The sequence below is a fragment of the Pseudophryne corroboree genome, chromosome 7 (assembly GCF_028390025.1).
Source record: "Pseudophryne corroboree isolate aPseCor3 chromosome 7, aPseCor3.hap2, whole genome shotgun sequence".
In the NCBI taxonomy this organism is placed as follows: domain Eukaryota; kingdom Metazoa; phylum Chordata; class Amphibia; order Anura; family Myobatrachidae; genus Pseudophryne; species Pseudophryne corroboree.
This window is the reverse complement of record NC_086450.1, coordinates 195,246,006-195,258,108: the sequence shown is the minus strand read 5'-3', so window position 1 is coordinate 195,258,108 and position 12,103 is coordinate 195,246,006.

The following is a 12,103-nucleotide window of genomic DNA, read 5'->3' as shown; positions in this document are numbered from 1 at the left end:
TGACCTGTCTTACTTGCTTGAGGAAGAATATTGGTAAAGCAATACCAACAGAGCTATCCCGTATCCCTCCTGCAGACGGATCTTTTCAGGAAATACAAATCGACTTCGTACAGTTAACACCCTTTAGGAATTATTGTTATGTATTGGTGTGCACTGATGTTTTCTCAAACTGGGTAGAGGCATTTCCTGCCGCCACGGATGCTGCTGTATTTACTAGAGATGAGCGGATTCGGTTTTACTCGGTTCTCAAAACCGAATCTTATTGGCTATCCAAAACACGTGACATCCGTGAGCCAATAAGATGTCGTTTTGAGAACCGAGTAAAACCGAGTAAAACCGAATCCGCTCATCTCTAGTATTTACCGCAAAGAAAAATTGCGCAGAAATTTGAGTGTAGATAATGGTACCCCTAGAAGTAGGAGCAAAGCTTGAAATTGTACTATTGTGATCATAGATACTGCCACTAGTATTATGTAGCTTCGGAGCCACTCCCAGATCTTCACTCGACAAATCACCCTCTTCGAAATTTGTTTTTGTTTTGGTATTTGTGTCTTTTTTTAGGTTGTTTTTGGAAGACAACCTCATGTCATGATTGATCCGCACAATGATCAGAAATACACCAATGAGGTGACAGTACAGTACCTTATTGAGATGAGCCAGCATTTGAGAACTTGACAAAAGAACTTGAAACTGTTGATTGCTGGTATGCCAAATACTAATTATCTTGATTGTGAACCAAGAGACTGTGTGATTGTTCTTATGCTCAGGTTGCCTAATAGACAGGTGGGAAGGACCATACCAAGTTTTGTTGACAGCACTAAAGGTCGCCGAAAGAGAGGTTTGGGTCCACTCGTCCCACTGCAAGAAGGTCGCTGACCCGGAGAGAACTCGTGACAAAGTAGTTTATTGCTCACATTCATCGAGTTTGTGAACTGTGTGTTCCAAGTGAACTGTGTGTTCAAAGAGCAAGGTGGAGAGCAAAGTGAACTGTGTGTTCCAAGTGAACTGTGTGTCCAAAGAGCAAGGCAAAGAGAACCTCGTATCACCAGAGACTCTGTTCCATGAAGACTGAGAGGCGGCACTGTTGAACACTACCTAAGCGTACTAAAGGACTGCAGAAAGACCAGTCATTGTAATTGATTTGTTATGAACAAGAGTTGTTTTGTTCTATTTCTCTTTTCTCTCTTTCCCGCTGACAAACATTTTCTTTCAGGATATTCTATTTTTGCGAAGTTTTTTTTATGAGGAGTCAAGTGTGGGACTGGAACTGGTTCTGGAGGAAAGAGTGATTTCCTTATAGGATACCAGGGTTAGCCGATCAGTTTGTTAAAATTAGAGAAAAATCAAAGGTCTAGTAGTTATGGAGTTCAGAGGTAATCAGGAACAATCAGACAATGGCTATTCACACATTGCAGATAAAGAGCTCATTAATATATGTGGAAGAAAGGTTTATGAGTGGCTCTCCCCGAACTCCGAAGGTTTATGTTATTTAGGAAGGACACTACTTATTACCCTTGTTCAATGATTAAACAGACCTAGCATACGTTCCAGAAATGGAAGCAATGTTCAGAAAATGATAGGAATATGTAGATCATGAAAATTTTATATGTCACTGTCACGATTTGTTTGTGTCTTCTTCACCTACCCAGCAGAACCTCAATTGAATCCAAACATCAGTGTACAAAGACGTAGGTACATGTATGTGTGAAATGTTCGTCGCAAATCAGACATTATAGGCCAAAACACTGTCCCAGCATACTCTATAGGTTGAATGTTGTCCCACACCCAACCAGTGGTCCCGTGACCACCGAGTGCAAATAGAGGATGTCTTGTCCTCCTCCCTGTCTTCCCCAAATATACTCAAGCGTCTGATATGCGAAATGCATACATACTTGTGTCTAGGTCACCGATTATGGTATGAAATATTTTTCTTATGTTAATAATTGATGGCAGTTATTGTTTGCTGCCAAAGGGTGGACTGTCGAAGTGAAAAAAAATATTACATAAAGAGAACATACAAACTACACACATATAAGTCACTATACTTGCAAATACGCGCAGCGAGCACAGCAATATATGGTAACACACGCATTTACACGGACATGCCACAGAGATGGATTCGACGCTTATTTTCATACAGTACATAATTATAATAATATCAAGCGCCAGACATCATGATGATTTAAAATTATATATAAGGAAGTAATGTCATGTATGTGTATTATTTGAACGAAACAAGATAGACTGGTCATGTTTACTATTGAAGCAACCAGATTGATGTGTAGATTCATTTGATGCTTGTTGTGAAGTTGTGGGGCATTGCAGTGGATAATTATGATTAAATGTATAAAAGCTAAAATCACTCTTATTAGGACAGTGGACAGGAAACTCATGCCAGCCCTTTGGATGTCTTCAAGGCTGAACCTGATTACCATATACAAAGGGACTGGTGACTCATCATGAACCCCTCCCCCAGAAACTAGATAACACATTGATCACACAGGAGCTCAGTGGCTTTTTGGTCTCAGAGGATGATGGACTTGCTGCCAGTTCAGTTCCTGTATTTATTTACAGAGAGAGAGAGACATAAGATGCATTGGAGGGAATGATAATTGTATCACTGGCCTGTAACTGAAACTGTATGCAATGGCATGTAACTGTATGTAACTGTATGTATTAACTGCTTACTGTGTGAGTTGTAATCATGTAACTATAGGTATACTGTACTTTGTAATATATATTGAATCCATATCCTTTTAATAACAAATATATACATCAATGAGCTTTGGAACTCAGATAATGTGTGGGTGTATTGTTTTCTCTTATGGGATGTAGTGTTTTGTGATGTATAGCGCACATTCATGGGATATGGTAATAAGAGGTGCAGGCATTTACAATATATATTAGAGCGGGCATTTTAAATATTTGTGAGAAAGCAATTTGGCATTCTTACAGATCCCTACTGTGTTTCAACGTAACCAATTTCTGGAAACCAGGAAATTGGGAAGTGACTTGGAATAATCAGACAATGACCTTCTCACACAGAGCTGACAATGAGCCCATCAACTCTGAACTTGTACGTGGGATAGCCACAAGTGGGATGTACTTCTGATACAGGTATACACGTGGGACCAAAACCATGTGGGCTGGAAAAGTGTCACAGGGATATTGTACGCACTTCGGCCCTCATTCCGAGTTGTTCACTCGCAAGCTGCTTTTAGCAGCATTGCACACGCTAAGCCGCCGCCTACTGGGAGTGAATCTTAGCTTAGCAAAATTGCGAACGAAAGATTCTCAAAATTGCGAATAGAAAGTTCTAAGCAGTTTCTGAGTAGCTCCAGACTTACTCTGCCACTGCGATCAGTTCAGTCAGTTTCGTTCCTGGTTTGACGTCACAAACACACCCAGCGTTCGCCCAGACACTCCCCCATTTCTCCAGCCACTCCCGCATTTTTCCCAGAAACGGCAGCGTTTTTTCACACACTCCCATAAAACGGCCAGTTTCCGCCCAGAAACACCCACTTCCTGTCAATCACACAACGATCACCAGAACGAAGAAAAAACCTTGTAATGCCGTGAGTAAAATACCAAACTTCTTAGCAAATTTACTTGGCGCAGTCGCAGTGCGAACATTGCACATGCGCAATTAGCGGAAAATAGCTGCGATGCGAAGAAAATTACCGAGCGAACAACTCGGAATGAGGGCCATCATCCAGCAAGATACGTGTGTCAAGCAGATGGAAAAACTGGGGACAAATTTCTTTGTGAGAATTATCTGTGACATGATATTAATGCATTTTGTCCCCTATGTTCTCCCAGATGACGCTTATTTCATATGTGGAAGAAAGGCGTACAAGTTGCTCACTCCGAGCTCTAAAGGGTTATGGTACATAGGCAGAGTTCTACCAGAAATCATGACCAATGCACATGACCAAATGAAGGACATTCACCGCAGCGCTCCGCCTCCTTATACTCACACCCACTATGAACACGTTTTTAAGAGACACCTCATAGACAGGGGAGAGCCAGCGGCCTCTAACTTGATTCATGAATCCACCGGAATTCAGATTCTTCTCGCTTTAGACATCACCCATACTGCCAGAGGAATCATAAATTATAGGTATATCCATGCGCTAGCGAACTTGATAGACAATATCACTGCGATGTATGATGACACCTTCAGGTATACGGGTAGAGAACTACAGGCCTACGGAACTGGTACAACACAGAATGGTCTTGAATTACGTCACGGCCGTGACGGGTGGGTATTGTGTTACTTTAGCAACTCAGTATGGTGTAAAGTGCTGTATGTATATTACAAACAATATTGAGGACCCAAAAGAGATCATTGATAAAAAGATGGACGAGATATTACGGTTAAAATGGGAGTTTAGAAAGAAAGACAATCTCACTTTAGCGGCTGTGGGTAATGAATTGACCGGATGGGCCTCATGGTTAAACCCACTTAAGTGGTTCGCTGGGTTAGGAGAGTGGGCACAAGGAATGATCGCAAATGTGGGGTAGTTTCTTCTCTGTATCCTGGGTGTTGTCATAATTATCGGTCTGATATTCAAATGTGTTCAGATTTTGACGCGGCGAAAAAGGACAAATCACAATACAAATTTGATGAGTCTAAGGAGCGGGTGCATTGTATATGCGGCAGATCTGGTATATGATCCAACGATAGAGACAGTACTGTGATAAGAAATGTAAATGAATCTCATGGTCTGTCTCTTTCACCATTTGTTTGTGTTTTCCCCTCATCCCAGAAATCTTTGACCGGATATGACATCAGTGTATAGGTGTATGCATATGTCTTTATAAATGTTGTCTTACCCTCATTTCTGTAATACCCAGTTAGTAATACACCTAGCCGATGCAGGAACATTATCCACACATAATGGCATACACATACATCTCCCCAAATGTATCTTCAGGTAAATGTGCTCCCCATTTATTAATAAGCCAAACAAGATAAGGGCAGCTAGAAAAGCCCTGGTCAAGAAAGAGCTTGGTAAATGTTTGTTGGACCATTTACAGACCCTTAATACGGGATGAGAAGGATTAAATGTATACTTTGCATGACCTTGAAGCTTTTGTAGAACCAAGACTTATACGGCACGAAGATACATTCCCCTTAAACACACACCCATACATACACGCTTTACCTATCCCGCTACGTCGTACAAAATCAGATATAGTCCCACCTACAACTCTTCCTCCTCTTAGGTACATACTGAAATGTTGTATACGGAAAATTGAATATTTTTATTAGTTTAGTGTGACAATTATGATAGTTATTGTTGACTATCAAATGGTGGACTGTCAAAGTCAAAAATATTACATACACACAACATACAAACTCCAAACACAGTTGCCTCTGTTCGTGCGCGCTACCGCCGTGCATACGCATACACGCACGTTACGTATACATCTTCACGAGCCTTGCGTATTACCGCATGGCAAGAGTATATACGGTAGCATACGCATTCGTACAGAAAAGCCACAAAGACATATATAATACCTTATCCACATGGTGCATAATTTACACATAGGGGTAAATTTACTAAGATGGGAGTTCTATTTAAGATGGGATGTTGCCCATAGCAACCAATCAGATTCAACTTATCATTCATTTAGCACCCTCTAGAAGATAATACCTGGAATGTGATTGGTTGCTATGGTCAACATCCCATCTTTAAGTAGAACTCCTATCTTAGTAAATTTACCCCATAGTCTCCATATACATTGTCAGCAACTTGTGTACACTTTAAAGGTAAAACAACGGAGCTATTCATCTTTACATGGTGTGAGGGGATGGAGCAGTGTTAGGACTTAGTGTTTGGTATCCAGATGTGCAGTATTTTATGATCTGGCTATTTACAGTTTATCACATGTTTCTGCGTGTAAATATACGCAGAAATGTAATATTCGCAAACTGCAATTGTACTGTACTTATGATATTCAGCGGGAAACTAGAGGCTAACATCTGCAAGTGCACCATCGCCCATTTATTCAAACCAACCTATGACCCCTCATGTACTGTAAATTACTTGCCCCCTGATCTATGAAAGAAGAGCTTACATTCCCCTTTGTACTGTATTTGGACAAACTGTATAAAAGAGAGGCATCCTGACCAGGCTCAGTCCCTATTCTCTGAGGTCATCTTGCCAAGACTGACTGAGGCCTGGATCCAGGAGCGCTCACGTTTAAACGTATGTATTATTGGTTGTAGCTTTTCTCTATATTGTTGTACCTTTTTATCTGTATATCTGTAAACACTGTTGATGGGTTGGACCACAACATTACATTTAACTACTGGTGTCGCATTCCATTCTTGTTTGCGGTAAAGCGTATTCAGCCACAAGTGTCACTATATCATGTGCATAACGTGTCGGCGTGTATACGCAACGTATATGCACAATTTAGCTCTGGTATGTATTTGATTAGCGGCTGCAGCGGCTCAAACTACAGTGTGCGTATGTATTGCTTTTCTTTGTAACAATGGGCATTGCGGTGTGTGGCATAAGGTATAACGGGCATTGCGGTGTGTGGCATAAGGAATAACGGGCATTGCAGTATGTGTCACAGGCATTACGGTGTGTGGGCATTGTATCATGGGCATTGTGGTATGTGGTATAAAGTCTGAGGGGTAATGCGGTGTGTGGCATAATGTATAATGGGCATTGCAGTGTGTGTCATAATGTGTCACAGGCATGACAGTGTGTGGTATACTGTATCACAGGCATTATATGTGCTATAATGTCTCAGGGGCATTGCAGTGTGTAGCATAATGTATAACGGGCATTGCGATGCGTGGCATAATGTGTCACAGGCATTACAGTGTGTGGCAAAATGTGTCAGGGGCATTACGGTGTGTGGCATATTGTGTAATGGGCATTATTGTGTGTGGCATAATGTCTAAGGGCCATTGCAGTATGTGGCATAATGTATACTGGGCATTACTATAAGGAGGAAAAATTACAATTAATGTAAGGGGCATGAATCAGGATTATTTTTTTTCCTGTGGTGGCCAACGTCAGGGCATGCAGGTAGCAAAACTGGGGTATAAGGTCTATTTTCCTGCAATGCCACAACCCTTTATGCAAAGCCACACCCATTTAAGCACAGGTGAAGCCCCCTTTTTGGCGCACGCAGATTCATCGCTTTGCTAGTGGCAATTATGGGGGAGGGGGGCGCCAGAGAATGTTTTGGCCCGGGAGAGAAACATTTCTAGTTACGCCACTGACTATCATGCATGGCAATTCAAAAATGTTTTGATAGGAGGAAAGGGAATTGGGGAGGTCCACCACTGGGTGATGTGACATTCTTCCATGTGGTGAATCCATGCAGGCAAAGTGACTTGACAATGCCCCAATATAGTGTGACCACACCCCAACCTGGTTTCAGGTCTTCATTTACAACAGGCCAATCTTGGGAATTATGCTGAACACAGAATTAATAATTAGTAAAAGCTTTCACTGAATAACCCAGAATAAAATTACTATTAACAAATATCTAGACTGGTCATTATATAAAAACCTTTACTTTATACAGTTAAAAATGACATTAATGGAAGATCACCAAAAGCTTCCTAACCTTTGTTATAGAATAGTCAAACTTATGTTATGTCAAGATTTCTCATCTCGTGGCAATGAAACAGGAAATACTCCACAATTTGCAAAAAACTTTACACCAAAGGAATAAAACTTGCCGTTCCATACCTGCCCAAATTAGGTATAAAGGTGAGTGTAAAGGTGACCCTAGTATATTACAAGAGATCTGGATATGAAAATACTTAGAAGCCTCTTACACAGCTAAGAGAAGATAACATTTTGTTCATTAATCTTGTCCATAATGTTATCATGATAGTATTTCCCTACAGGAAGGTTCTTATTCCTAAAAGTAACAATTAAAATAAGGACTCTACTGCTACAAATATGTATTTGCCTAATGTTCCTAACCAGCCTGTCTGCAGACTTATAAAGAGCCCTGCAAGACTGGGCAGAAGGACACCTAGCACTGGGAGGAGACATTGGGGCCTATTCATGAAGTAGTAAAGCAGGCCTGGCCAACCTGCAGCTCTCCAGCTGTTGTAAAACTTCAAGTCCCATCATGCTTTGCCACAGTTTTGCTATTAGAGAATGCTAAACCTGTGGCAGGGCATGCTGGGATGTGTAGTTTCACAACATCTGAAGAGCCACAGGTTGGCCAGGCCTGCAGTAAAGAGTGGAGAAATAAGCCAGTGGAGAAGTTCACATAGCAACCAATCAACTGGTATATATAATTTTATAGAATGCACTTGACAAATGTTACTTAAAATCTGATCCACTGGCTCACTTCTACATTCATTTTATGGCTTCATGAATAGACCCCTATGTAGAACAATCTTTTCGACAACTAAAATAATGTTTTCAGGTAACAGAGTTCACAGACCATTAGTCTATTCTGTGAGGCATTAAAACCAATTAAGAAATGTCTGCATAATATGACATCAAAATACCCTCCGTAAATATCCCTGTACTCCAAATACAGAAGTGACTTCAGCACATGCTTAGAGCCGACCCTAGGCATAGGCAAACTAGGCAAATGCCTAGGGCATTTGGTATGCCTAGGGGCACCAGCAGCTTCTGCTGATTAAAATGATATGCGGCATGCCTATATTCTGTGTGTGACTGGGCTGAATATGTATACGAAATGCTACGTTACAGTGTATTCCTGGAAATCACTGTAATGTAGCATGTCGTATGCAAATACAGCCACAGTGTGGTGTGGTGTTATGTGAATAAAGAGCAATTCAGTGTGATGTAATGTGAATAAGGGGCACTACTGTGAGGAGTAACGTATATAAGGTAAAGTGGTATTACTGTGTGATGTAACGTGATAAAATATGAATAAAGTTGCACTACTGTGTGGTGTAATTTGAATTGGGGGTATTATTGCATGGCCATGCCCCTTTCCAGCAAGAACACACTCCTTTTTGGGCTATATGCTGAATGTGCACACTGTTCCTGTTTAAAATATACGGAGTAGGAGCACCAAACTGAGGGACTGCTATGGGTGAAGGGTGATGGTGCTGGGAAAGGGATGCAAGGTCAGAGGAGGAACTAGCGGTGGAGCTAGGGGGCACCAGCCAAAATCTTGCCTAGGGCATCATATTGCTTAGGGCCGGCTCTGCACATGCTAATCTGTATTTCTCAAACAGTGCTGAAAACAAACATTGATATATAGAAGATAAAAAGTTACATGACCCACTAGATGTCCCCTGTGCTGCCTGCTTTTCCTCTCTATGGGACCTATTTATTAATCAATTCTTCCCTTAACATATGTAGAAACTACTGTTTCCGCATGTTTAAGGGCAGAATTAGGTAACCCTTAAATGTACTTATATAGAAGATATCTCCTGCTGTCTGTCCGCCGGCCCTCACATCAGCCATCTCTATAGTACTGCATATGCCATCACTTCTTACTGCAGCACACTCCTATCAGACCTCATGTCTTGAGGTAGAATAATAGTAAAACAAATGGTTCTATCTTAAATGCGCAATGAGCAGCCTATTACAATAACTGAATTAAGAGACCACACCTAGTATCACTAATAAGTATACAGAAGTGCAAAATATTCAACCATATGCAAGGGGTGCAAAACATTAACCACACTTCCCTTCAGTTCTTTAGGGGGAGCTCATCCTCTTCAGTTTATATAATGAAAAGAGAAAACACCACATAGTCTCGTGTAGTACAGTTTTCCAGAAGTGTATCAGTCACAGTGTAACACCTCGTGAGGAATATAAATGTATATCCAAACTGTTAGTGGGAATGCCCACTAAGATTTACACTCACACATTATGTGTGGATGAGCAGGCACATCATATAAGTCTTTGCTTCTGGTGGTATCACCTTCCCCATAAATAAAGTGTAGCAGGGGCTGCCCCCTTCTGGATGCACTCAGAGACTTAGTAGTACATTAGGCACATCTGGTGGTTCTTTGTATCCCAGGTCTTGATGATCAAGCCTCTTTTTCCCCCTTTTCATGGAGGTGTGTTACAGGGCCGTAACTAGGTGTGTGCCGGTGGTGCCTTGCCCACAGCACGTGTGAATGCGCTGGTAATGTATGTAGCAGTGCGCTCAGCTCTGTGTCTGCTAGGCACACCACTACATACATTACCCCGCATTACAGTGGTGTGGCCAGCGCTCATTGTCCGCCCCATCTCCGCTGAGTCCGCACTCCGCAGGTGACATTAGCGGGGAGGCGCTGCAGCATGGGCACATACTCTGCCCCCCTTCCCCGGCTCAGTAATCAGCGCTGCCTCCTCCTCAGGCAGCTCGGCGCCACCACCTCCTCCTCCTACGGGGAAACATGATACTGCAAGGTGAAAAATCACACACTCATGTCATGGGCATTTGGAGAGTGTGTGGGGGACAAGTGTTGTATTGTTGCTTTGGTTTAAAATTATTGCCATTTTGTACATTATATTAGTACATAATGCATTTCTCTGTGGATGTCACCAGCCTTGAACTGCTTGTCGTCGTACCCCCCCCCCCTCTCTCTCTCTCTCTCTCGGACTCTGCCTGCCTAATGTGTAACAAGTGGGACTCTGCCTGCCCACTATGTAAAAAGGGGGACTCTGCTTGCCTAATGTGTAAAAAGTGGGACTCTGCCTGCCGTAATGTGTAAAATGGGGGACTCTGCTGTTGTAATGTGTAAAAAAGGGGGATCCGCCTACCTAATGTGTAAAAAAGGGGGCCTTAGCTGCTGTTACGTGTAAAAAGGGGACTCTGCCTGCCGTAATGTGTAAAAAGGGGAACTGCTACAGTCATGTGTAAAACGGGGGCTCTGCCGACGTAATGTGTAAAAGGGGGACTCTGCCTGCCTGATGTGTAAAAAGGGGGACTCTGCTGCCATAATGTGTAAAAAGGGGACTCTGTCTGCCGTAGTGTGTAAAAAGGGGTACTCTACCTGCCATAATGTGTAAAAGGGAGCTCTGTGGCCATGCCCCTTCCCCATGAAGCCACATCCCTATATTTTCGCGCACTGGCCCTGTTTTCTATATGGGAGGCGCCGATGCTGTTTCCCGCACACAGCTCTAAAATTTCTAGTTACGGCACTGGTGTGTTATTCCGATATGACCACATAAAGGGAGAGACAAGTACCAGAAAAGGGATTTACAAGTAGAAATCCCTTTGTTTACAACATACAAGCAGAACAAAATAAAGTATGAGAGGACTAATATCCGAATACTAAGGATAATTCAAAGAACGGGGCCCCGTTGCATAAGTGATCTATCATTTGTTCTCAGTGTGGTTTCCATTCAGGCAGGCTGAACTGTCCCTAAAATTGCGTTTCAATCCAATGCTGGATCTTTTTCAAGGTATAGGGACAGTTCAGCTTAAATACCTCCCTGCTCAAAGTAATTTGGTACAGGTATAGCAACCTACATCAATTTGCCCCAAAATATGTACGACACACAGGGCAGTAACCAAGTGTGTGCCGGCGATGCCTGGCACACAGCGCATATGCTCTGTGGGCGCAGGACCTCCTCTGCTGAGCACACCACTACATACATTACTGCGGGCAGCGCTGCAGCTGTATGCCCGCATTCTCCGTCCCCTCCCAGCGCACTCACCCATCTCCAGTCACAACTCGAGCTCTGCAGCTCTTCCTCCTCCCCAGGCAGCTCATCGCCACTACAGGCAGGCACAGGAGGTCACAGGAGGGGGGGTGCCAACGGCATTAGAATGCCGTTGGTGGGGTGCGGTCCGGACAACGCTGCGGCCCGGGACGTGGCAAGTAGAGGCCTACCAGCACGCAGGAGCTGCGCTGGCAGGGAGCTACTTGACAGGTACAAAAGCATTGCCACCGTGCAATGCTTTTGCACCTGTGTGGAGGGATATAGGGTCTGACATGCGGGGTGGACTAGCCCTGTGCTGGGCCTCCTCCCGCATGACAGAGTAAATGATCTCCTTGTAGTAACTAGTGATACTAAGGACTGAATGGGTTGTGCTATATACCAGTTAATATACTGGCTGTTGGGATTCCGGCGTTCAGGAGACCGACGCCGGAATCCTGACAGCCAGTAAAATGCCTCCGACCTGAATCCCA